We start from the raw sequence: 26,704 nt of genomic DNA, 5'->3' as shown, positions 1-26,704 counted from the left end.
TTGCAGGGGCCTCCCTGATCCCTTGCCCTCCATGGGAAAAGCAGGTTTTCTGTTTTTCCCTTGGCTTCTCTTGTGGCTTGCCTGTCTTGGTGAGACACCAATAAACAGAATGGCCCACCATCCTTCGACTTTGCCATTTTTTTTACCATCTGCCTGAATCCAATGGGAACCTGCATGTGAATGGCCATGATGATGGCTCCTGGCCATATGTGAAACCAGTAGCCAGGGCTACCATCACAGCAGCCTGGCCCATGCAGGTTCGCATTGGATTCGGACAGTCGGTAAAGAAACAACGGAGCCAAAAACTGGCGGGCCATCATCTTTAATCCTAGCTTGCACCCGGCAGGCAAGTAAAAACACACACTGGGCTCCAAAACCCACTCATTCAGTGCTCACAAAGCTACTGACTTATCCGAGTTTCCTAGAATCAAGGTTTCTAGCTCACCAGACTTATTCACCTCTGTTTCCCATCTCCTTCCTTCTCCCTACACAAACTGTGCACAAACTGGCTTCTCATTCAACACTCCACCATCTTGGCTGCTTCAGCTGGCCTCCTCCATGTGGCCTTTCTCTGCTCTCCTCTCTGCTCTCCCCTCTAATGTTAATCTCAGTAACCAAGAGGGAAAGCTCCTGTTCTGCCTCTATTTTATAGTGTAGAAATAAAAACCTTTAAATCAATATCGAAAATAGGGAAGTCTCTAATACAGGGGTCCCCAAACTACGGCCTGCGGGCCACATGCGGCCCCCTGAGGCCATCTATCCAGCCTTCGCCGCACTTACAGAAGGGGCACCTCTTTCATTGGTGTTCAGTGAGAGGAGCCTAGTTCCTATTGAAATACTGGTCAGTTTGTTGATTTAAATTTACTTGGTCTTTATTTTAAATATTGTATTTGTTCCCGTTTTGTTTTGGTTTTTTTTTTTTTTTACTTTAAAATAAGATATGTGCAGTGTGCATAGGGATTTATACATAGTTTTTTTTTATAGTCCGGCCCTCCAACGGTCTGAGGGACAGTGAACTGGCCCCCTGTGTAAAAAGTTTGGGGACCCCTGCTCTAATACAAAGTCACTTATCTGAGGCATGATGGGATTGTACCACCCCACAGCAAAAAGGGTGGGAAAGGCTTAGTCCTAAAACCAAGCCCCAGGCTACAAGGATTCTGCCTGCCCACAGCCCGCCCCCAACACACATTAATATCACCTGGGCAACAGGCTTCCCTGTGGGCAGCACCATCTTTAACAAAGTGAGCATAATATATTTTATCTGCCCAACACCATACATAAAGTATTTAGCACAGTAATATAAAAGTGTCCAATTTATGTTTATTTCTTTCTCTTGACCTTTCCCTGCTCTTTTTTTTTCTTTTTCTTCTCCTATTTCCTTCATCCCTTCCTCTCTTTTTCCTCCCTTTTCCCATTTTCATTTCCCCTCCATGACATATCATTATTATTATTTATGACATTTGTTTGTTTTGCTGTTAGTCAACTTTTTCCATGGTTGGGTAGTTTGTTTGTTTTGTTTGTTTTTTTTTAGATTCAGAGATTAAGGACATTTTTAGCCTTCTTTATTTATTCTATAGTAAATAATTTTGCATGTGTTAATACTGCAGGTCACCATAAATTAATTGCCTAATCATTGGGTTTTCAAAAGTACTCACTTTCTAGCTACAGATAAATGTTACACTGATGAAAAACACTCTTAAGGGCATCAAAATCAGTGACTTATTCATAGTAGTATTATATTCTCTTATGTAGTTAAGTAACACTAATTTAAACCTTAGTGTATGTTCTTTATCATATCAAAGAAAATTCTCAATCTCCATGTAAAACCAGTAGCCAGGGCCACCATCACAGCAGCCTGGCCCATGCAGGTTCACATTGGATTCAGACAGTCGGTAAAGAAACAACGGAGCCAAGAACTGATAGGCCATCACCTTTCATTCTAGCTTGCACCCAGCGGGCAAGTAAAAACACACACTGGGCTCCAAAACCCACTCACATTCAGTGCTCACAAAGCTACTGACTTATCCGAGTTTCCTAGAATCAAAGGTTTCTAGCTCACCAGACTCATTCACCTCTGTTCCCCATCTCCTTCCTTCTCCTTGCAGAGACTCTGCACAAACTGGCTTCTCACTCAACACTCCGCCATCTTGGCTGCTTCTCCTGGCCTCTTCCATGTGGCCTTTCTCTGCTCTCTAATGCTAATCTCATGAACCAAGTGTGCAAGCTCCCATTCTGCCCCCATTTTATAGTGTAGATTCAAAACCTTTTATCCAATATACAAAATAAGGAAGTCTCTAATACAATCACTTATCTGGGGCATAATGGGATTGCACCACTCCACATCAAAAAGGGTGGGAAAGGCTTAATCCCAAAAACCAAGCCCCAGGGTCCAAGGATCCTGCCTGCCCACAGCCCACAGAGACACACATTAATATCACCTGGACAACAGCCTCCACGTGGGCAGTGCCATCTTTAACAAAGTGAGCATAATATATTTTATCTGCCCAACACTCCTTTAGCTCTTTTGAAGAAATGGACACTTATATATAATTAGGAGGAATAGTTCCTTAATAAATAAGCTGTACAAAGTTAGTATTTTAAAATCTAGATCGTTTTTAGGTAAGGGAAAGGAAAGAATAGACAAATGAAAATATTTTCTAATAACATGGAAATATTTTACAAAAGTGTAAAATATTTCTACTGATGGGATAGTTGGTTTTAGGAACCACTTTAATCTTTGACTTCTTGATTTCAGGAAGGATGTTATGTTGTTCTCTGTAGTTGGCCAGTAGATAAGGAGCATAGACTCTATTACACACAGACCTAGAAGCTCACTTCGGTAAATCATGTGGATAGTCTTTATTTATTCAGTCATTACTTATTTATTACCCAATATCCAATAAGTATACAACTTGGGTTATAGAAAAGTAGTAAGAAATTGTTCTCTCTAAAATTTATAGTGAATTGAGTGTGAGAGAAAAGATGTATAAATAACTAGTATTTAAGACAAATTATGAAAATATAAGAGTTTGCAGAGGGAATAGTCATTAAGTTAATTTATTATTAAGAAAGATGTTTAAAACCCAGGTCCCTGAGCTGAGTACCTATGTCTTCTTCTATGGACTTGTTATCTTTGAATATATGTATCCTGATTTATTGATGTCACCCCATTAAAAAAATAAAATTAATATAAAAAAAAAGAAAGATGTTTGCTATTTTAAAATTTGTATTCCTGTAGAAGAGGATAAAGTAAATAATGGTTTAACAATATAGGTGATTACTTTGTGGAAGATCCTCGGTCACAGTTGATTTGTCACTTTGTCATTAACAGTAGGTACTTTATGTAAGTGCTATAGGTAGTCATTTTTCTACACAAGGCTTTTGTTTTTCAAGCATCTGGTTCCTCTGAAGGGTTCTTTAATTATAATAACACTAAAATTTTCTTAATTATAGATTAAATTATTTTAATTACATGTAATAATTGGTTTAAAAAGATAAGATGTACTTCTAATATTTATACTACATATCTATGTGTGGTTATATACATTTATTTTATATATTTATATATTAATGTATGAGGTGCTGCATAAAACAGACAAAATTAGATATACAAAGGAAGAGCTAGTATGAAATAAACTATTTACAAATATCTTGCTAATTGTGATGGAGTCATACTATTATTATCCATTATTTTGAGGCATAATGTATACCTATGGTGAGGTTCAGTATTACGATAGTGAAATGTGAATCTACAGTACAGTGAGTCTTTATAATTTCTACTTTTTAAAGTTAATATATCTGATTAGATTTTTAATTCTAATCAAGAGTTTGAACTAGATATAAGAAACAGCTCTGTCATGTATTTGTTAATAATGACTGTGTAGTTAGACTTTTTTCAATATAGATTCTTTGTGGTTGTATATAGTTCTTTGCGAGTGCCATTGTTAACACTCCATGTTATAGAACTTCTCCTTTTCTATCAGGATACCACATATCTTGATGCATTAGCATCTACTATACCAATCCAAGGAGGGTTTTTTATTCTACATACTGATTATTAGTAACACTTAATTATAAATAGAAGTGATTTTATTTTCTTTTATACCCCATTGGGTCATTTTATTTAACTTACTTTAGAGAGCCCTGCTTTAGGCGTGGTCTGGGCACGAGTCTTTGAAAGTCTCAACTAAAGATACTTATTTTCTTTATAGACTTGCTTCCTTTCCTTCCTCTACTCTTGAAGTCGGGAAAGTGTAGTGAGAAAAATAATTTGGGGAGGTATGATAATATTATTGTTATTTATATTTGAAGCAATCAGACATAGTAGAATTTATCTATTTTTCTTCTCTTTTTGAGGTAAAAGTTTACCTTAATAAATTAATAAAGAAGAGCCTTTTAAAAAATTGGTTATATTGAATATAGTTCAGAGATTTGAAAACTACAGTTTATAGTGCAAATTAAGTTTCTTTACAGTGACAGTAGAGGACACTGTGGTGTTTAGCTTTTCAATGCTTGTTTTAAAATTACCAAGTTGTTGGCATTTTTATGTGTAATGGAGTGTCTCTATTCAACTAATCTATTGAAGGTGATAAAACTCTTTGTTCTTTGCTTTTTCACTCTGTTGGGAGTATAAAAATTTTGTTGAGTATTGAGAAATTTGAGGTGCACTATTTTACTGTGTTCTACATTTGCTTTTCTTTAAAGTGGGTAAAAGCAATCTTTTAAAACTAATAATTCTTGTAAACCTTCACTAGTCTATGTGAGGTTTTCTTGATTAAAATTAGTATTAGGAGAAAAGTCATTTTCAATGAATATTATGTATGAAATTTTATTAAATTTTTGAAAAATGTATTTTATCGGTTCTAGCATCTCTGGTTACATTTCAGCTTTCATTTCATTTGCCTTCTGGCTATCAGAGATAGCATGCCCAGAGAGACAGATTACTCTTGTATTACAGATTTCACTTCAGAAGCCTGTCAATCTGAGTCTGACAGGAATCCTACATATTTATTCCTATAATCCTTAATGAGAAAATAAAGAAAAAAGCTTATTTTATAAAATTTCCTCAGGGAAATTATTTGAAAATTTCATTTATATTTTAGGAATATAATTAAGATTAATTAGATCATATGTATTTTAAAGAAAATAAACCACAATGATGGAAAACAGTACTTATAATACATTTCCAATGTGTTATACATGGGGAAGAGGGAAAGATCTCAGCTCTTACTTAGGTCATTCTGTTATACATGAGCTGAAAAATAATAGTCATAAGTGATTACAGTTTTATAACATTTGCCTACAATTCATTCAGTAGTTATTCCCTAGAACTTTCTTGGTACTTTATTTCTAGTTATTTAAAGGAAGAGCTTGGAAAACCTGTGATGCACTCAAGATGACATAGCAAGATAATGGCATTGTCAGTTGATGCTTGTTCACTTATCAGTTTTCCTTTCTTATTCTGTACAAATTCTAGAAGCAGTTTCGTTTTTATTTTAAATTAATGTTCATTATTTATAAACAGTGTTTTGATGTGTAATTTTTCTGTTACTTTTTTCCTGTGAACTATATAAGTTCAAAGGAAGGAAGGAATTTTCTGGCACATCCAGAACAAATAAGCTCCACGAGAACAGGAATCTTTGTTTTGTTGTCCCAGGTACCTAATCTGGCACATAAGTTGGGCATACAATAATATTTGAATAAAAATTTGCTGAATTTATAAATCGTTTAATCCAGTATTAATTTGAAGTATTTAAATCTTTAAGAGTTAAGTTTGGATGTAGGAAGAATTTTTGTAAGATTTTAGATTGAGGAGAGGCATTATTGTACAGTTGTCCACTAGTTTTGTAGGAGATAGTTTAACATTTTGAAAGCTAATCATCAGTACATCATATACAGATCACTGTGGAGGAGGAAATTATGAGGAAAATTGCTGTTAAATTATACACAAGCACAAATTCATATTGTAAAGTAACTTGCTAAATATAAAGTTGATCAGTTGTAATACAAAATATTCTAAAGAGTTATAGTTTTTTTAGTTTGGTGTAAGTGAAATTAGACTTAGGCTAATAAAGGAGACATGATTTTAAATAAATAGGTAATGATGTTTTATGAGCATGTCAAAGCATAAGCCAAAACAATTAGTTCTGAGGTTTTTGTTTTATTAGCCCAATTTTGCAAACTACTATTATAGTATTTACATATAAAGTGCTTAGCTCTTTTTATTAGTAAATATTTTCTGGTTTTTTTAGTAAATATTTTCTTTAGTAATTATTTTTGCCTCCTGTACTACTCCTTACTAGAATGATCACAAATGATAACAAAGGAAGATCTGAGACTCTGAATTTCGTTTAAATTAATAAAGAATTGCTTAAGTATTAGAGAGGAATTGAAGAAGAGATCTGTATTTGATATGTGTGTGGCCAGCAGTCGCTGCTGTTGTGGTCTTGCAGGTGTAGGTTCTCATTGAATTCGGACAGACGGAACAGTGGAGCCAAAAAATGGTGGGCTATTCCTTTATTCTGCCTCACACTGGCAGGCGAGCAAATACACAAAGGGAAAAGCACTTCCCTTTCACTTACGGCTCCCAAACCCACTTACACATTTCCGTTCCACAACCTGGAGAATCTTCTCCTGTTTTTCCTTGAATCAGAGGCCCCCTCCAGCTCAGTCACCTCTGCTTCCCCATCTGCACATCTTCTCCCTTCTCTCTGCACAAACTGGCTTCTTCAGCACCCTGCCATCTTGGTTTCCTTCTTCCTCCTCTTCCTTCTTCTTCTTCTCTCCTTTTTAAACCTTTCTGGTGTCAAAAACCATTCCTCCATCTCACATTAGCATAGCAATGGACCTTCCCAAGCAGGAAGGTAACTAGCAATTTCATAGAACAGCGCCATTTTTAACAATAAAAGTGAGCAAACTCAAATAATACAAATTTTACAAATTCATTTGCCCAACAATATGTAAGAAAATGAAGGAATAGGATAAGAAATTATGTGGTGGAGAAATACATCCAGATATTCCTTCATATATTCATCAGAATTTATTGACAGCCCACTATACTAGAGGCTGAGATATAAAAGTGGAAAATGTAGGCCAGGTTCTTGCCCTCATGTGGTTTATTTTGTATAGAGGAAACCCACCTTCAGATAAATAACATCATGTCAAACACTGATAAAAATGCCTCTGTTACTAGTTAGGTTGAACATTCATTTTCCATTCCATTTTCCACTTTTTGAAATAACAGCTTTATTAAAATATGATTCACATGCCATGACATTTATCCTTTTAAAGTGTACAATTCTGAGGTTTTTGTTTTATTAGCCCAATTTTGCAAACCACTATTACAGTGGTTTTAGCAGGGTTCTCTTTGAGTGTCTCCTTTTCAGATCTTTCTCTGAAAGCTGCTTTCTTCTTTTGGTATTAGGTCCTGCCAGTTAGGCTCCACTAATTACTAGATGACTGTTCTACATTTTGATGCAGGTGCCCTAGGGCAGTGGTTTTGAACCTTTTTACACTTGGGGACAGGTGAAAATAGGAGAATTATTTCAGGGACTGCTCAGGCAGAAATTACTCTGAGCATAAGCAAATTCAACTAAGGTCTACAATCTTCATATAAAATCAGAGTGATTACCTTTTTTTTGACTGGCATGAAATTTCTTGCAGACCAGTCCGTGAATTATGGGTTGGTAGTTGAAAAACACTGCTCTTTGGCATAAATTGCTCAGCAGCCTGATACTCATTGTGGTAGAGGTAGTTTTGGTGGCTCCTCTTTGAGATTTGTTCTGACTTCAGGTGTGCTCTGCTTACCTATCTCGTTCTCTGTTTTTTTGTTTATTCAAATATGCCCTTAAGACAATTTCCAGACTTTAGTTTTTTTCTAAAAATAATGTTTGTCAGTTGCTTGTTTCACTGTGGAGTGGGTCTGTGAAGCAACATTCCCTATCATCCTGGAAGTGGAACTCAATATTCCTAAAGTTCAAAGATATCTTCTCAGTAAGGAAATTACAATCCCAGGTAACAGGTTTTGTTGTTGCTGTTTTTTCTCCTTACTTTTCTGAACAGACGTTTTGATCAGAGATGAAATTTTGGAATTCAGAGATACCAATATCAGAGCAGTCTTTGCACTGTCTGAACTATCATACTAAGGACTTATAAATCACCATTATATAATGAGCTAAAGATGTTATTTTTTTATTTATTTACCTAGTTTTCTGCCACCCATAGAAATCTGCAGCTTCCCCCCCAGCCTGTTGACTTGATTGGATTTTGCTGTCCTTTGGCTCTGTTGATATACCGACGTTTCCTGCCTAGGTCATTTGACTTATTATTATTTGTTTGCATTCTTTTGTATTCTTAGAATCATACAATTTACAGATACTTAAGTTTATATTAAATTAAATTCTGAATTTTTAAATGGCTTCATCTAATCTGAAATTACATTTTATAAAAGAATCTTACTGGCCCTGGCCGGTTGGCTCAGCGGTAGAGCGTCGGCCTAGCGTGCGGAGGACCCGGGTTCGATTCCCGGCCAGGGCACACAGGAGAAGCGCCCATTTGCTTCTCCACCCCTCCGCCGCGCTTTCCTCTCTGTCTCTCTCTTCCCCTCCCGCAGCCAAGGCTCCATTGGAGCAAACATGGCCCGGGCGCTGGGGATGGCTCTGTGGCCTCTGCCTCAGGCGCTAGAGTGGCTCTGGTCACAACATGGCGACGCCCAGGATGGGCAGAGCATCGCCCCCTGGTGGGCGTGCCGGGTGGATCCCGGTCGGGCGCATGTGGGAGTCTGTCTGACTGTCTCTCCCTGTTTCCAGCTTCAGAAAAATGAAAAAAAAATAAAAAATAAAAAAAATAAAAAAAAAAGAATCTTACTGATAACTTCACATTTCAGTCATATAGTTTCATATGAAAAAGTCAGAAACTTAAAATTTTAGAAGTTGAATGTGCTTTATTCTCTTTATTCCACTGAATGAAGAATCGTTTCCAGTCATTGCCCTTGATGTGTTTGTCTATAAACCTAGTTAAATGAGTCACTCTCTACTCCTTTCTGTGTTTACTCTTCTTGTGACTACTGATTGAATTTATTCCTAAAATCTGCTCCCATTCCTGAGAGAAAATTCAGTGTCGGGCACAGTAATGATACCAAATCATTTCCTGTGTCACTGGAAAGCAAGTATATTGGTTTTCTGTGTGTTAATCATCCATTTTAGTTTTGATGATGGAGAGGGGAGTATGGTCATATTGTAAAATACATTTATACCTCTCTGTAAGATTACCATGTAGATAATTTCTTAAGCAGGAGCATGGGTTTGACAGTTTCTTGTAAAATAAGGTAGTAGATATAATTGAACTCATTTACTCACACTTTATGGTTTGTTAATATAAACATTTCTGACTTTAAGCTATAACTGCATAAGGAAAATTACAGAAATAAATGATAGCGGCCAGTTTTGTAGTAGTCAGTATGCTGTTGTGAATTCCCTTTGTTAGAACATTCACATGTATACTACTGTAATGTTATATGTCTGCACTGGTGATCTGTTGTGAAAATTTACTTTCATCATATACTGTATATGGGTGCTTGGTGAATTTTGTACCACAAACACACATATCAAATGTAGGATTTCATGGTGAAATATCCATATATGTTCCTACAATTCCTTTGGAAGGACACACAAGAAACTGATTATTGGTTACCCCTAGAGAGAATGCTCTAGGATGGAAGACTCAGATGGGAGTCACACCCTATTATTATATCTGAGTTTTTAATGAGTATTAAATGGTACTGAAACAGCAGTAAAGCACTAAAAAGTAAGTAAAATAAAAACAACAAAATCAACAATAGCAAAGAGAAAATAGGTAGACACTCTGTGGATATAATTCTAGCCAAGTATAGTTTGGTGGCTGCTATTTGGGTTTCTTTTCAGTTAGTCAACTCTCTCTGTTGATCGATGCCTAAATTTGATTAGAACTCTCTTCTAGGTGGTAATAATTTTGTTCTAATATTTTATCATCATATTGTTTCCTCCCACTTCAGATTCAGATGATTTAGAAAAGTTGCCAGGTTTCTCTTTGACATGAGATATGTTCTTGATTTGGAATGTGTTGCTTCATGAATGAAAAGACCGTTGGGGCCCTGGCCGGTTGGCTCAGCGGTAGAGCGTCGGCCTGGCGTGCGGGGGGGCCCGGGTTCGATTCCCGGCCAGGGCACATAGGAGAAGCGCCCATTTGCTTCTCCACGCCCCACCCCCTCCTTCCTCTCTGTCTCTCTCTTCCCCTCCCGTAGCCAAGGTTCCATTGGAGCAAAGATGGCCCGGGCGCTGGGGATGGCTCCTTGGCCTCTGCCCCAGGCGCTAGAGTGGCTCTGGTCACGGCAGAGCGAAGCCCCGGAGGGGCAGAGCATCGCCCCCTGGTGGGCAGAGCGTCGCCCCTGGTGGGTGTGCCGGGTGGTTCCCTGTCGGGCGCATGCGGGAGTCTGTCTGACTGTCTCTCCCCGTTTCCAGCTTCAGAAAAATACAAAAAAAAAAAAAAAAAAAAGACCGTGGTGGTGACTTACGAGTTTGCTTCTACTACAGATAACTAAGGCAAGATATTTTCAGGTACTTTGATCTATATAGATGGTAAAGAATTTACCTGAATCTTTTCCCAAATTCTCATATTTAAAGTCTGAGTGATTAAATTCATTCTTAGTGTTTCATTTTAAAAGAAAGCAACATTAGCAGATCTTTATATAATGAAATTGGATTATGTTCAAGTTATAGGTTTTTGCCGTATAATTGTATTGTAAACATTTCTTTTTCTTTCTGCCCTTTAGCCGGCCTCAGAAAGTGTGTTTGTGTCCATTTCTACCAGTGCATCCTCTGCACATCTCTACCCACTTGTACATATTTCAGCATCCGGCAGAAGTAAGATTTTGTAAAAAACAGAATTTCAAATAGAATATTACTGTACAAGAGGAAGCACACAGATGAACACACTCATTCCTCCTAGCCCTTCAGCATTTCTGGAAATTAATCAATGAGAAATGCTTTCTTTTTGGGAGAAAATAGTTTCTTTTATATATTATATAGTAGTATAGTGCCATATGCTTTGGAAATAGATAAAATGATGTTATTTTATAAAAGCTGTTATTTTTGGATAGTATAGAAATATGGAACTTCAACAATTTTGTGTGAAGGAAAAATGAGACTTTTGTGAGTAAAGAGCTAGGAAAACCATTGCTTTTTAAATGATTTGATCATAGTTTATATTCATTAATGTCTTGTTAAAATAGAATAACTTTCAACTTTTTGTTTTTATTTCTACTGTTTTTATTTTATAATTTTTATTTTTCAATTAAAGTTGAAATACAATATTATATTAGTTTCATGTGTACAATATAGTGATTAGACATTTATTTAACTTATGAAGAGATCACCCTGATATATCTCGTACCAATCTGACACTATACATAGTTATTACAGTATTAGTGGCTATATTTTCTATGTTACACTTTATATCCCCACGACTGTTTTGTAACTACCATTTTGTACTTCTTAATACCTTCCCCTTTTTCATCTTTCTCCCCGACCCCCCTCCCATCAGGCTATCGTCAAAATGTTCTCTGTATTTATGAGTTTGCTTTCGTTTTATTTGTTTGTATATTTTGTTTTTTAGATTCTACATACAAGTGAAATCATATGGCATTTGTTTTTCTTTGTCTGACTTATTTCACTCCGCTCAGTACCCCCTGGGCCCATCCATGTTGTTGCAGATAGCAAGGTATCCTTTGTTATGGCTGAGTCACATTTCATTTATTGCATATTTGCACCACTTCTGTATCCATTAATTCACTGGTGGTCACTTAGGTTGCTTCATATCTTGGCTATTGTAAATAATGCTGCAATGTACATAGAGGTGTATAGATCTTTTCAATTTAGTTTTTTGGGTTTTTCAGATAAATGTCCACAAGTAGAATTGCTGGGTCCTTCTTTGTCTCTTGATATAGAGCCTTTCTTAAAAGTCTGTTTTGTCTGGTAGAAGTATTGCTACCTCAGCTCTTTTTTGTTTGTTTTAATTTTCATGAAATGTCTTTTTTTCAACTTTTTATTTTCAGTCTATTTGGTCTTTTGATTTGAAGTAAGTCTCTTGTAGGCATCATATGTGAGGGTCATGTTTTCTTATCCATTTAGCCACCCTATGTCTTTTGATGTCTTGATTTACATTTGAAGTGATTTTTCATAGATATGTAGTTATTGCCATTTTATTATTTGTATTTTTAATCTTCATTCCCTTCTTCTTAAAGATGTGTCCTTAATATTTCTTGTAATATTGGTGTGGTGGCTATGAACTTTAGCTTTTCTTGTTGGGGAAGCTCTTTATCTGTCTGTGGATTCTAAATAATAGCTTTGTTAGGTAATCTTGGTTGTAGGTCTATGCATTTCATCAGTTTGAATATTTTGTGCCAGTCCCTTCTGATCTGCAGTTTCTGTTGAAAAATCAGCTGACAGTCTTTTGGGAACTTCCTTATAAGTAACTAACTGCTTTTCTGTTGCTACTTTTAAGATTTTCTCTTCATCTTTAATCTTTAGCATTTTAATGATGTTGTATCTTAATATGGGGCTCTTTTGGTTTATCTTGTTTGGGATTCTCTATGCTTCCTGGGCTTGTATGTCTACTTCCTTCACCAGATTAGGTAAGTTTTCTGTCATTCACTCTGCAAATAGGTTTTCAATTTCTTGTTCTCTTCTCCTTCTCGCACCCCTATGTTGTGAATGTTGGTATGCTGGATGTTGTCCCAGAGACTCCTTAAAATCTTTTCATATTTTTGGCTTCTTTTTTTATTTTTTGCTGTTCTGATTGGGTGTTTTCTGCTTTATCTTCGAAATTACTGATTGATTCTTAACTTTAGTTACTCTAATGTTGATTCTCGGTAGGTAACATATACACTGTGCAGTGTTCTGACCCATGATGTGCTTCCAATGTACTTCTGCATTGAATTCCTTGCTCTCTGAATCATAACCAGGGAATCATTTGGTACTATGAGGATAGACGAGACTCTATTCACACCTCCCCAAAACTTGATTTCCAGTAGTAGTTCTGGAGAGCCCTGCATCCAAATAGCAGGTGAAGGCAGCAGGTTGACCATCAACCTGGTGCTTTCGAAATTGTATTCATCTTAGTCACCTCCATTTGACCTTCAGAGATCTTGTCCATTTCAAATCTGTTGAGAAGCCTGCAGGCCAGCACCAGACCAGTACAATGTGATGCAGCCAACCTTTAGAGCACACTTTGGGAGTTCATGAGCATAAGCTGCACAGACTTCATACATCCTTCTATATGGGCACAAGCAATCTAACAAATGATATCTCTGTTGGTTACATGAACTGTTATCCTGTATTTGGGTGTGTTGCACTTATTTTTATCCTGATTATCATGTATTTCCAGGCACAGTAACTGGTTTTACGCTCTCTTCCTCGTCTTCTAAATTTCACTTTGCATCTCTTGAAGTAGGTCTTACTTTTGAGACAACTTTAAAAATGTAATTACTGTGAAAGATAGACTCATGCCCATAGCTCACTACAAACATGCAGGCCCAGAACAGCTTCCATGGGGATGGGGGGAGAGGGGTACAATACTTTTTCTTTTCTGTTATTAAAGTAATTTAATTATAAATTTATTTATTTTTACCTATTGTAGTAAATTTATATGTAACATTATGGTTCTGTGTGTTAATTTGCTGAGTAAATAATATTCCTAATGTAAGTAGTGTTTGATATTCTTTAAGGGCATTGCCATTTTTTACAGTAGTCAAAGTATTCACTGTGAAGATACATATAAACAGAATTATATAAATTGATAATGTTGGGCTGGATGTAGGTAGGCCGAGTAGAAAGGGGCTCTGTTACTTATTTGATGAAGCAGATATTCCTACTTGGGCCAATGAAGAAAGCCAGAGAGTGACTGAGCATTGTAAATGAAGATAACCAAGAAAGTTAGGAAGCTAAGGCAGAATAGCTAATCACCTTATTCTACTGAGATAAAGCATAGAATTCTGTGACATGAAAGGTAGTTTTTAGTGTTGGATGGTAGGACATTGAAGAAAAGAAATGCTTGTGATAGTTAATGGAATTTATAGAAATGGTCACCAGATTTCTCTACTCTAAAGTAACTTTTCTTCCATGTCCATCCTCTTTATTCTTTGGAAGTAAGGTTATATATTTAGCCCATACTCAAGTAGGAGGGAGAGATTAAGCTCCACTCCCTTGAGTGGGAAGTATTTATATTTATTATTGGAAATTCTTTCTATAAGGAAGGTTTGTCTCTTTTCTCCCATTTACTTATTTGTGTCAGCTTGGGCTTTATATTTTATACTTTGTTATAATCCAAATACTGTGTTACTTATTTGTTGCTCAATGTTCCAGTTTGGCCATTGGGAGCTCTTTAAGATTGGCTTCTGTGTGCCATTGATATGCTCCATTGTCTAGTTTTGAACAGTTCCTTGCTTTCTGGGCATAAATATCTAGGCAGTTATTTTCGAGATTACATTCTAGAAAATTTAATTACTATTTCAAATAAAAAGTTTTTTAGAATAAATAATTGAAATTAGTTAAACATGAATTTACTTATTTTTTGTTTGTTTGTTTGTTTGTTTTTCATTTTTTTCTGAAGCTGGAAACAGGGAGAGACAGTCAGACAGACTCCCGCATGCGCCCGACCGGGATCCACCCGGCACGCCCATCAGGGGCGATTCTCTGCCCACCAGGGGACGATGCTCTGCCCATCCTGGGCGCCGCCATGTTGCGACCAGAGCCACTCTAGTGCCTGGGGCAGAGGCCACAGAGCCATCCCCAGCGCCCGGGCCATCTTTGCTCCAATGGAGCCTTGGCTGCGGGAGGGGAAGAGAGAGACAGAGAGGAAAGCGCGGCGGAGGAGTGGAGAAGCAAATGGGAGCTTCTCCTCTGTGCCCTGGCCAGAATCGAACCCGGGTCCTCCGCATGCTAGGCCGACGCTCTACCGCTGAGCCAACCGGCCAGGGCTGAATTTACTTATTTTTTAGAGAGAGAGAGACAGGAAGGGAGAGAGATGAGAAGCAACAACTTGTAATTGTGTCACTTTAGTTGTTCATTGATTGCTTCTCATATGTGCCTTGATGGCAGGGTAGGGGGCTCGAGTCAAGCCAGTGACTCCTTGCTCAAGCCAGCAACCTTTGGGCTCAAACCAGCGACCTTGGGATCATGTTGATGATTCTGCGCTCAAGCTTGTGACCCTGCACTCAAGCCAGATGAGCCTGTCTTCCAACCGGTGACCTTGGGGTTTTGAACCTGGGACTTCAGTGTCCCAGGTTGATGTTCTATCCACTACTACCATCAGTCAGGCCAAACTTATATTTTTTATTATTTTAACCATGATTTGATGTTATCTTGTTTTGATCAACCTCTAAACATACCCAGGTAGAATTAAAAACTGTATCTGTAGTATATTTACTACTGATAAATCAGAGAAACTATAGTTCTTTTTATTAAAAACTGGTCTGAAAGACGTGAAAATTCTGTATGTTATGAATCAGATGTTCATCATAAATGTTTAAAACTGTGTTTGTCTAAGTAAAATAAAATCTACATGTTAATTAATTTTTTAATTAAAGGAAAGCAAAGTGTTGCGGACAGTTCCTCTACTAGCAGCATGCCTCCCCCAGGACAAGTGTAAAGTCAAGATCGGGCGTCGCTTCAGTGAAGAAAGGTAAATTAACTTTTAGGGCAACTTAAAATACTTTTTTTTTCTACATAGATATTTAAAATTTTCTTTTTAAAACTTATTCTTTAGTCCTAGAACATGGTACATTGGAAGTGGTCGAAAATTTAAGTTCTGCCTTTTCTCTGAAAATCATACAAGACAAAGGTAAACATGAACAAAGACAACTCCCTCAAATAGACCAAAGTGGAATAAACAATGAAAAAATAGCATTATTTGAATTCCATACTAATATATATTAAGCCTCAAAGACATATATATATATATATATATATATATATATATATATATATATATATTTACTGTGTATTTCATTTTTTTCAAGATCATAAGGGTATTTGTATTAGATTTAGTTGTTTTTTCTTTAATGTATATATGATTATATTTATATAAGTAAACACATATCTATCCATTTCTAGCCCATTAAGCCTTTTCTAAGGTACAGTGACTAGCACTATATTTAGTATTCTAGTTATAGCCACATGATATATATATATATATATGATATTATATATATATAGGATAAAACATGTCCTGTCATATTTAAAATATTCTTTTGGATGAGGCCCAGTATTTTTATGTGCAGCAGGCATTAGTTGATATCTTCACTGACAGATCTATAAGGTTCTTGGATCTTATTTCACACTGTATTGCATAACTCATTATCATAAATATATACAATATATTAAAATTTTTTACAAGTCTTTGTATACCTTTGAATAATCTTTGTTGCTTTTCTGCCCATTCACAAACCCTTTACTAATTACATTGATCCTGTCTACACAGTTAAATATATTTTTAGATGCAAAATTTTATTTCTGTTCAACATATGGAGAATTTTTTTTCAGTTCACTTATGAAAATGCTAAGTAAGACCTATATTAGCATGAAGCTCAGGAAGTTGACCAAGCTTTTTTCTTTCTTTATTATTTTAGCTTTCTTTATAATTTAGCTTTGTATTATGAAAATAACATCATGTTAGGACTTTATATAATAATTTTTTCTCTTTTCTGAAACAGTTGGTTAGGCACAGTTTTCTTATATAGAATTTTGTATTGTAGATTTTACATTGCCTTTCCCACAGAGTAGAAATTAGCTCTGGGCTTAGAGCCGCTATTGGGAATTTTGCCATTTTGCTGGAAATGGAAGCAAGACCTAGAGTTCATCACATAGGAGAAGCCACATCATTTGCACTGTGACACTTCTTTCATGCAGAGGCTCTTTATAATGGCATTTGTCTATAATTCTTGGATGAATGTGGATATATAGGTGGAAAAATGTTTCATTTAATCTGCAGACTTGGATCTATGTTATTTTATTGCAAAAGTGATGAGTATCTGTTGTGGTAGAACTAGAAACTGTCTGGGTCATCCCTGATATTTTGGCAATCTAACCACTCCATAAGTATACTTAGATGAGGAGATGACACTTTTCCAAATAAGTCATCCATTCTATTCTGAGCCCATTATATTAAGTAGTTAAGTTTTTTATGTGCCTAATATAGTGCTTACTCAGTAAATTATTATTCATTGATGGATTTTATTAGTACCAAGAAAGAATGAAAGACAGACAAACAGAGAGGAAGGGAGAGAGATGAGAAGCGTCAACTCATAGTTGTGGCCCCTTTGTTGTTCATTGATTGCTTTCTCATATGTGCCTTGACTGGGGGGCGGGGGACTACAGCTGAGCCAGTGACCCGTTGCTTGAGCCAGCGACCATGGGGTCATGTCTGTGAGCCCACTCTCAAGCCAGTTACCCCATGCTCAAACTGATGAGCCCGAGCTCAAGTTGGATGAACCCACACTCAAGTTGGGGACCTCAGGCTTTCAAGCCTGGCTCCTCATAAACTCAGGCTGATGCTCTATCCATTGCACCACCACCTGGTGAGGCTCACTGATGAATTTTAAACTAAAGCTCATTGTGATTATTGATTTAATATTAATCTGATAATTATTTATTTAAATTTTCTTAAAGCATGTGATAAAATCGTAGTGGGGTGATTGAGGCACATTACTTTTGGTATATTTTATAAATAGATTTTAAAAATACTTATTTTTAATGCCAAAAGTAAACAGCTTGACAGATATCCAGGTTTTCTTTTTGTCTACTATTGACTTTTTTTTGTGGTCTTTGCCAGTGGAATAAATAATAGTTATTATTTAACATGGTGCATGCATTTAATTCCTGAATTGTTTTTAGATCTATGCCAACCAGATACTTTGCTTTAAAAGAGTCTGTACCTCTTCTGTAGAGGAACATGTACACGTCTTAGCTTGCACTTGAACCTAGCTGTTTTAGAGATTCTAATTCTGTTAACCTGTCCAGAATACTCAGAAGAGTAAATCTGAAGGTTTCAGTGAGCAGCTGTAGTGGACATTGCTCTCTGCTCTTGCTATTAAGAAGGAGGGAATGAACAGCATTTCATTCAAGGAGGTTTCACTACTGCAAGATTATTGGATGGTTAACATGGTATTTATTCTCTGTCATCTCCTAAAGTTATATGGGTTCTTTGTACTATGTAAATCCTAAGATCTTTTTCTAAGAAGGCATTAAAAATCTCTGTAAGCAGTGGTGTGAAAGTCAAAGCATATACAATATGTTAGCCTATGTATATACCTAAGTGACTCATTTATATTTTATATAAGTGTATATAAAACCTGGATGAATGCCTCTATGTTAATTTAAAGGAAACGTGAGTTAATGTGCCAAAGCTTACATAGTCATTCTACACCATCATGCAGCTTGTTGCTCCCTCCTGCTGAATTTTAAAGTCCATTTCCATAGGCCAGGCTTTAATCTTCTCCCACCAAGCCTACTGCAGATTTCTTCCAGATCTCGGGAAGCATGGCAGTAAATACAGTGAAAAACTATATATGTATACATACTTATTTAATGTAAAGAGGCGCAGTTCTCTCTAGTTTTGTGGTAGTTTAAGGATTAACAATTGATCACCTTTTTCTTCTGCAGCCAGTTCATCCCTGATTCTTTAACATTAAGTTGATAGTTTTATTATAAACTAAATTTTGTGCCCTCAGTCTTTTGGACACTATACGCATCTTAATTTTACCTCTCTTGAAAGCTCATTTTTCTTCCATGTTAAAAGCAGAATCTATTTATTATTTACTCATTGAATTTTCTTTTTACCTTTATTTTTTTTTGTGATAGAGAGAGAGCGCACGCAGGGGACAGATAGGGATAGACGGAGAGATGAGAAGTATTAGTTCTTCATTGCGGCATCTTAGTTGTTCATTGATTGCTTTCTCATATGTGCCTTGACTGGGAAGGGGGCTACAGCAGAGTGAATGACCCCTTGCTCAAGCCAGTGACCTTGGGCTTCAAGCCAACAACCTTTGGGCTCAAGCCAGTGTACATGGGGTCACGTTTATGATCCCACGCTCAGGCTGGTGAGCCTGCACTCAAGCCGGCAACCTTGAGGTCTCGAACCTGCGTCCTCTGTGTCCCAGTTCGATGCTCTATCCACTGCACTACTGCCTGGTCAGCCTATTTTTAACCTCTTTTGATTTTGAGTTCTTTTTTATTGATAGGAAAATAGCAAACAGTAATGGTACATGGTATATGCAGACTAAAAAAATCTCTCTAAATTTCAGTTTTACTTGAGGTAAGGACATGAGATCTTCCTCTTACAGGTTGCCTTTGAAGAATTCTTTTATTCCTCCCGGTACATTATGCTCTCTCTAAAGACAGTCCTATGTTTGTAGTTCCTCCCTTTGCATGTTTGCAGATAACTTACCTGTTCTTGTTTCAGAAGATTTCAAGAGATGAGATCCTGTTTCCTCAGTAAAGTGTGACAGGTTTAAATTGAAAGGAAATTAAATGCTAGTTTTTATGGGGTCTAGATTTTAAAATAAGCAATTATTAACATAGTATATCCAATAATTAGATACCTTTTTTTTTTTTTTTTTTAAACTACGTAAACTGAAATCAGTTTGGCACAGTGGTAGAGCGTCGGCCTGGTGTGCGGGGGATCCGGGTTCGATTCCTGACCAGGGCACACAGGAGAAGCGCCCATTTGCTTCTCCACCCCGCCCCCTTCCTCTCTGTCTCTCTCTTCCCCTCCCGCAGCCAAGGCTCCATTGGAGCAAAGATGGCCCGGGCGCTGGGGATGGCTCCTTGGCCTCTGCCCCAGGCGCTAGAGTGGCTCTGGTCGCGGCAGAGTGACGCCCTGGAGGGGCAGAGCATCGCCCCCTGGTGGGCAGAGCTTAGCCCCTTGTGGGCGTGCCGGGTGGATCCCGGTCGGGCGCATGCGGGAATCTGTCTGACTGTCTCTCCCCGTTTCCAGCTTCAGAAAAAATACAAAAAAACCCAAAAAACAAACAAAAAAAACTATTTTGACTTTGCTCTTGGTACGAAAGCTTCTGGTAGGCAGTGGCCCTATCTGATACTTTCTAAGTACTTTATTTGCACTTTCATTATACTATTAACCAGTCTTCCATTGTGTATGTACTCCATGGTTTCATTGTCAGCATCTAGGACAGCAGTTGGAGAACTAATGAGATATAATAGTAGAATCATTATTTGGATTTGAAATTTAGTGTTTTATGTGGCTAATAATAAAGATTTTTACTTGTCAATTTAATTTTCATTGGTTGGTCATAGATTATCCTCATTACAATCAGAAGCAGCTTGTGTACTAGTTGTAATATATGCATATTAATTTTAAAGAGCAAGTAGCATAGCAGTTTATTTGATAAAGCAGTGCTCTTCTTATAGTTTTGATAACCTTCCACAATATAGTTTGAGCACCTTGACGTGAGTTTGTGAGAATAATTTATTTCAGAAAAATCTGTAAAACTAGTTTTAGATTTTGTTCTAGAAATCATATGTATTGTGTTACATCTTAGGTTTTTATTTAAATCCAGGTAGATGGATTATTATTAAAGAATTTAGTGGCAGAATATTTTAAAATCACACACAGCCTGTTTTATGTATTTTTTCCTCCTTACTGAATTTATTGGTTTGACACGGGTTAACAAATTTATACCAGTTTTAGGTGCACAATTCTAAAACACATTGTACACTGTAACATGTGTTCCCCACCCCAAGTTATCTCTGCCTGTCACCACTTATCCCCCCACAACCTCCTCCCCGACCCCCAGCAATCACCCCACTGTGCACAGCCCACTTTAAATTGAAGGTTGTTTTCCCTATTTTGTGAGTATGTGTGTGTGTATACTTCCTCATTACCTTAGCATGTTGTATAAACACTAGAGAATTAAATTTAATAATTATTATTGCTATCCACAAAAAGATATGCCTATTCCAATTGATTTTGTATGATACCCAGTTTGGATTATCTATACAGATTCATTTAACTTTTTCCTTCCGTTTTATTGAGTTCTAATTGAGATAAATCACTATATAAGTTTAAGGTATACAATATGATGATATTAAATATGTATGTAATGAAATGCTTACCACAGAAAGGTCAGTTAACATATCTTTTACCTTGCAGAATTACCATTTTGTTGTTTCGGTGACAATATTAAAGCTTTACTCTCAACAGTTTTTAAGTGTACAATACAGTATTGTTAACTATAGTCACTGTGCTGTCCACGAAATCCCTGGAACTTACTCATCTTATAACGTAAAGTCTGTACCCTTTGACCAGCATCTCCTGTTTTCCCCACCCATCACCCTGTACTCTGTTCCTGATAGTACAGTCCTTTAATTTTTTAAATTAAATTAAATTTTTTAAAATATTTTATTTATTTATTTTAGAGAGGAGAGAGAGAGAGAGAGAGAGAGAGAGAGAGAGAGAGAAGTGGGGGGAGGAGCAGGAAGCAAGCAGGGTTTCAAACTGGCAATCTGAGCGTTCTAGGTCTATGCTTTATGTACTGCGCCACCACAGGTCAGGCCAGTACAAATTTTTTAGATTCCACATGTAAGTGGAATAACATCTATACAGTTTTTGTCTCTAACTTACTTTGAGTAGCACAGTACCCTCAAGGTTGTCAAAGATGACAGGGTTTCCTTTTTTATAGCTAAATAGTATTCCACTGTATACATCCATTCATGTGGACACTTAGATTGTTTTTATGTCTTGGCTGTTAGGAGTAATACTGCAATGAATATGGGAATGTAGATATCTTTTCTAGATAGTGATATCATTATTTTTGACTATATACCCAGAAGTAAGATTGCTGGATCATATAATTGTTTTATTTTTTACTTTTTGAAGGACCTTTATACTGTGTTTCATAGTGGCTATCCCAATTTACATTTCCACCAAGAGTGCACAAGGGGGTTCCATATATATATATATATGTATATATATATATATATATATATATACATATATATATATGCTATTAACTCCTTATCAAATATGGTTTAGAAATATTTTCTCCCATTCCATAGGTTACTTTTTCATTTTGTTGAATATTTCTTTTGCTGTGCAGAAGCTGTTCAGTTTGATGTAGTCCCACTTTTTTTACTTTTGCTTGTGCTTTTGTTGTCAAATTAAAAAAGAAAAAATATCCCTCAGACCAATGTCAGGAAGGGCATTCCTATGTTTTCTTCTAGAGAGTTTTATGGTTGTAGTTCTTACATTCAAGTCTTTATTTTTACTTGATTTTTATGTATGCTGTAAGGTAGGGGTCTGATTTCATTCTTTTGCATGTGACTGTCCAGTTTTCCCAACACCATTTATTGAAGAAACTATCCTTTCCCCATTATGTATTCTTGGTACCTTCTTTGAAGATTACTTGGTCCTATATGCTTGGGTTTATGTATGGGTTCATGATTCTGTTTCTCTGTTCTGTGTGTCTTGTTTTTATACCAGTACTGTACTGTTTTGATTTTTACAGTTTTGTAAAGTAGTTTGAAATCAAGAAGTGTGATGACTCCAGCTCAAGATTGCTTTGGTAATTTGGGCTCTTTTGTGGTTCCATATGAATTTTAGGATTTTTCAGTGAAAGTTGCATTGCTTTGATCTGTAGATTGCTTTGAGTAACATCGACATTTTGACAAGATTAATTCTTCAAGTCCATGAGCATGAAAGCTCTTTCTATTTATGTCATCTTCAGTTTCTTGACTCAGTGTCTTCCAGTTTTCAGTGTATATGATCTACCTTGGTTAAATTTTTTCTTAAGTACTTTATTCTTTTTGATGCTATAATAAATTGGATTTCTTAAAAATTTTTTGAGTAGTTTGTTAATATAATGCAACTGATTATTATATGTTGATTTTTTATCTTGCAACTTTGCTGAATTCACTTATTAGTTTTAACAGTTTAAGAGTAGATATGTATGTTCTTGTACATGTCTCTTAGTGTACATTTGGATGTGTTTCTGTTGAGTATAAATTTAGGGTGGAATTGCTAGATCATTGGGTTTGCATGTGTTCAGCTTCCCATAGTAGTTGTGCCATTTTATTTTACATTCCCACCACCAGTTATAGGAGTTCTGTTTGCTTTACATCCAAATTAGGCATTTTTATTTATTTATTTATTTGTTTGTTTGTTTGTTTGTTTGTTATTATTTTTTTTTCTGAAGCTAGAAACGGGGAGAGACAGTTAGACTCCCACATGCACCTGACCGTGGGATCCATCCGGCACGTCCACCAGGGGGCGATGCTCTGCCCACCAGGGGCCGATGCTTTACGCCTCAGGGGCGTCACTCTGTTGGGACCAGAGCCACTCTAGTGCCTGGGGCAGAGGCCAAGGAGCCATAACCAGCGCCCAGGCCATCTTTGCTCCAATGGAGCCTCGGCTGCAGGAGGGGAAGAGAGAGACAGAGAGGAAAGAGAGGGGTAAGATTGGAGAAGCAGATGGGCACTTCTCTTCTGTGCCCTGGCCGGGAATCGAACCCGGGACCTCCGCACGCCAGGCCGACGCTCTACCACTTAGCCAACCGGCCAGGGCCTTAGGTATTTTTATTTATGGGAAGAAATTAGAGAACAATTATTAACTCATACCAGGGTGTGTTTATAAGGCATTTTATGACAGCACAGCAAAGGGAGTAAGGGCATGTTTATTCCCATTTGTTATATCTTGGTTTCAGGCTTAGTTGCGCCTTATACTAGCTCTGAAACCTGAGCCAATTACTCAATCTCTCTTAAGCTTGAGTTTCTTTATCAGTCAAATGAAGATGGTAAATACCTCATGGGATTTGTCATGATGGTTAAGTGGGATACCAGTGGAAAGCATTGGCCCAGCAGCATAATGCCGACGAGAAAAAAATAGGCTCCAATTACTGTGGTTTGTGAAAGATGGAAGTGCATTTTAATTTTTTTGGAAAAAGTTATTTAGATTTTAGATGTCTTCATGACTACATGGAAAATAACTATTTAGAAATAATTTCATACCTAGAAAATAAAATAATATAAATTTAATAAAATTTAAAAAAAAACAATACTAGGAACAGCATATTCTCATACCTAGATTGGTATTAGTAATAACTTAACTCTATTTTCTTTATCATTTCTGCACACAGTATGTGTATGTTTCCACAAAATTTTTTTCTGAACCACTTGAGGGTAAATTACATATACATTCATGACTCTTTACCCTTAAACAATTTAGTTTGTATTTTATAGTATGAATGTTATTTTATACAACCACAGTACAGTTATCAACTTTATAAATTTATATTGATATACTATTTTTACTTAATGTATTATCCATGTTCTACTTTTGTTAGTTGATGTAACAGTAGCATTTTTACTCCTTTCAGTTCAGGATTCAGTCCATGAGCAGGTATTACAGTTAATTAAGTATCATGTCTATTTAGCATCATTTTTCAGTTCCCTTTTTAAAAAAAATTCATTTTGACATTGACATTTGAAGAATATGGTACGTCCCTCCCCCTTTTAAAGAACAAACCTTTTCTTATTTTGCATTTGTCTGATGTTTCCTCTTAGATTGAGGTTAATGCATTTTGGGGCAAAATTATGTATAAATGATGTTGTGTCCTTCTCTGGGTATCACATTTGGAGGCACATGTTATCATTAGCGATAGTGATTTTGATGACCCATCAAGGTGTTGGCCAATGTCTTCACTGTAAAACTGGTGTGGTTTTCCTCCCTCCCCCTGCCACTTGCAACAACAAGCAGTGTGTGAAAGCCACATTATGCCATGCAGAAGATATCCTCACCCTCCTCCAAATTTCCTTCTTGGATCTAGTATCCATTGATGATGATTCTTACCTGGTCTTCTTTTCTCTTTTCTTTTCCTTTTTCTTTCTTTTTCTCTTCTTCACTATCTTTCTGGCACAACAAGGTGTTCTGGCCTCTCATAGTTACCCTACCTCAACTCTGTAATTGGACATTTTTTTGAGGAGCCCTGATTTCTTTTAGTAGGAAAAGGTATTAGAGACCAAGATCAAGATGCTTGATGATCTCATTGCTACTAGAATGTTTGCCTCTTGACCCTTTCATTGGACAGAACTATCAAATATATACATGTATATGCATATAGCATACACATATACATGTACAAACATGTTCACATGTGTACATGAAAACACAGGTCCCTGAATAACGTCATTTCATTCAATGTTATGTGGTTATAACGTTGATAAAATGCCACAGAAATATAATTTTTGTTTGTATCATTTAACCCAGGAGTCCCCAAACTTTTTAGCGGGGGGCCAGTTCACTGTCCCTCAGACCGTTGGAGGGCTGGACTATAAAAAAAAAACTATGAACAAATCCCTATGCACACTGCACATATCTTATTTTAAAGTAAAAAAACAAAACGGGAACAAATACAATATTTAAAATAAAGAACAAGTAAATTTAAATCAACAAACTGACCAGTATTTCAATGGGAACTATGGGCCTGCTTTTGGCTAATGAGATGGTCAATGTCCAGTTCCATATTTGTCACTGCTAGCCTAAGAAGTGATATGACGTGCTTCCAGAGCTGTGACGCGTCTGTCCTGTGTCACCGGAAGTAGTACTGTAGTGAGCCACGCCGCGCTTTGCAGCGCTGCCACATACAGTACTCCTCTCACTGACCACCAATGAAAGAGGTGCCCCTTCCTGAAGTGCAGTGGGGGCTGGATAAATGGCCTCAGGGGCTGCAGTTTGGGGACCCCTGATTTAATCTGTGGCAAAACTGGTTTCAATGTACGTAGTTTCACATCAAGTCACAGAGCCTATCAACAATGAGATGTGAGAATTTACTATATGTACATTTTGGAAACCATGATTGTATATCAGTATATTTTTTGTAATTTTGAAGGGTTTTATTAAAAGGAGATTTATTAATATGCCGGCCGCATTTGACTGACATGGAGCATATCTGACCCCAAATGTATCTCAGAGGCGGTTATATACCCTTTGACCACATACAGGTTGGGGGGGCATAACAGTATGACACAATCTTTAACAAGATTATAACATTTGTCTAGGGGATTTTAAAAAAACATTAAAACTTTCAAGGTAACACAATGGTGTATATCAATATTTTTAATAAGTCCAGCCTTACATGACTGTATTGTGTCTTCCCCCATTTCATAAATTTGTTCTTTCTTATATAATAAGAACTATGGCTCATTTCTATAATACGTATAAAATAGTTTTAGAATTGCATTGTTTGTACCACTGCAATTAAAAAACTGACAAAAATACTGTAGCATTTGTTTGTGTTTCTTCACCTTACTCTGCCTTAGAGGTAATAAAAAAATATATGTATTGATCTCTGTGCCACTGTCCACCCCCTCGCCTCCTGTGTCTGGCACAGAGCTGAAACCCTTGTAAATTGGATGATAAGAAGACTAGGACCATCTTTTGTTCTAATGAGGCAACTGGATGAGCTCCTGGTGGTGGCTAGTCATCAGAAAGACCAAACCATGATTAGATGCTTGGAATTTTCAACCCCACCCTCCATTTTCTAGAGAGGAGAGAGGGGTTGACATGGAGTTAATAATTGATTATGCCTACATAAGGAAACCTCCATGAAACTGCAACAATATAGGGTTCAGAGAGCTTTCTGCGTGGTAAACACATACATGTA

At 36.7% G+C, this 26,704-nt stretch overlaps 2 pseudogenes; one reads left to right on the top strand and one right to left on the bottom strand.

The window, feature by feature from the left end:
- LOC136386842 (tRNA-uridine aminocarboxypropyltransferase 2-like) overlaps window positions 1-26,704 on the top strand; it is a 411,390-nt pseudogene that overhangs the window by 29,881 nt on the left and 354,805 nt on the right.
- LOC136386837 (large ribosomal subunit protein uL18 pseudogene) lies at window positions 12,813-15,211 on the bottom strand (annotated as a pseudogene).

Source organism: Saccopteryx leptura, unplaced genomic scaffold, assembly GCF_036850995.1.
Source record: "Saccopteryx leptura isolate mSacLep1 unplaced genomic scaffold, mSacLep1_pri_phased_curated manual_scaffold_16, whole genome shotgun sequence".
Lineage (NCBI taxonomy): Eukaryota > Metazoa > Chordata > Mammalia > Chiroptera > Emballonuridae > Saccopteryx > Saccopteryx leptura.
Note: the sequence above shows the minus strand (reverse complement) of the source record. Positions and strands in the feature narration are given on the sequence as shown.